This window comes from Mustela putorius, unplaced genomic scaffold (genome assembly GCF_011764305.1).
Source record: "Mustela putorius furo isolate JIRA1106 unplaced genomic scaffold, ASM1176430v1.1 tig00003834_pilon_pilon_pilon, whole genome shotgun sequence".
NCBI lineage: Eukaryota > Metazoa > Chordata > Mammalia > Carnivora > Mustelidae > Mustela > Mustela putorius.
In genome coordinates, this window is record NW_025421987.1 from 88277677 (window position 1) to 88279352 (window position 1676).

Below are 1676 nucleotides of genomic sequence, written 5' to 3' on the forward strand. Positions count from 1 at the left end.
ATGGACTAGGACACATACTCAATTTTCAGTGTGATTGTCAATGTCTAGATGTCAAACTAGCATAGAAATTCAAGTGTAGGGGCACCTGGGAGGCTCAGTGGGTAAAGCCTCTGCCTTCGGCTCAGGTCATGATCCCAAGGTCCTAGGATTGAGCCCTGCATCGGGCTCTCTGCTCGGCAGGGAGCCTGCTTCCCCCCCTCTCTCTGCCTGCCTCTCTGCCTACTTGTGAACTCTATCTGTCAAATAAATAAATAAATAATTTTTTTAAAAAAGAAATTCAAGTTTAGATTCCAAGTCAGAGTATCTTGGGCAGTAGAGTTTCTTGTTCAATATAACATTGGGCATTGCCTTGTCCCCAGTCTGGAAGAGATACAGGGAAACTTATAACCTCTATCATATGTATGACACACCAGAAATTTTTGAAAAAGAAAAAGAAGAAAGAAAGTAGGAAAGAAAGGGAGAGAAAATAGAAGTATGTAGAACAGATGGTAAGGAGCAGAAATGAGTTGTCACAGTTGTTAATATCAAAAGTCTATATTGCTCTTCTAGGACACAGAAGGAAGGTAGGTAAATGTCCAGAAGCGTTGTATACCTTGAAGTGTTCCAGCACTCACATAAGAAGGGCAAACTCTCATGACGGGCGATGCATCGTTCATGTCCCGTTCAATACTCTTTGCCTATTCTGCATAAACCAAACCGCAAGAGGGTTTATCATCTTCACATACAGGACCAGACTTGGGGAGGACTTCTGAATTGATCTAGTCCAAACTTTCATTTCACAGATGAGAAACCGGAGGCTCTAGAAAGGGAGATGCTCCCATTCTCACGGCGTACTTGTGACTTGAGATGAGGCCCAGAGCAAAGCCGGCCCTCAGTTTTGCTCTGGGCCCCAGAGCAGGGGAGCTGGCAGAGACCCAGTGCCGCAGCCCAAGGACAGCGCTCACCCTTCTCCCACAGATTTTACCAAGCCCTATGGCACCTGGCCTTGTGGATCCAGAATGTGCCCACCCGAGGGCCTGCTGGAAATAAGATCCTGTCACCCAGCCCACAGCATGTCCTAACCTTCTTGCCATTTTAGCCCATGCTCATAAACCTTTTTAATTCTTCCCATTTCTTCTGAGAGCTAGCCTTCCAAAACAGTCGCTGCCATATCCCCAAGTCCGCACACTGGAGCATTGCAAGAGCTTTTTCATGCCAAATCCAAAGAGGAAAAGAGGCCCAAAGGTTGGGGACAGAAGCACTAAGGAGATTTATTTTTCTTCCCCTTAGAAATCTTCTTCTGATCCAGGAACGTCTTTCCCTGGAATAAAATACCACCAGCACAGAGGGCCGCTAGAAACATTCTCATCTAATTCACTTCCTTATTGGATGAAACTGAGGCCCAGAGAGGGAGCCTGCAGAGAGTGAGGCTGGCTGGGGCAGGGGGAGACCTCTTGGGGCCTGGGCACTGCTCTTCTTGCCAGGTACAACTGGCCCCGTGCAGGTGTGCAGGTGTGTGTGTGTGTGTGTGTGTGTTTGTGTGTGTGTGTGTGAACACCCATGTGTGCCCATGCATTTAATTACAGGAACCGGGACTGCGCTGAGAAATGTTTCTGTATATAGTATGGGGTGGAGAGTGGAAGAGAGAAGTGAGTATGTTTGCAGACGGGGTCAAAACGACTTGCATATGGCGGATG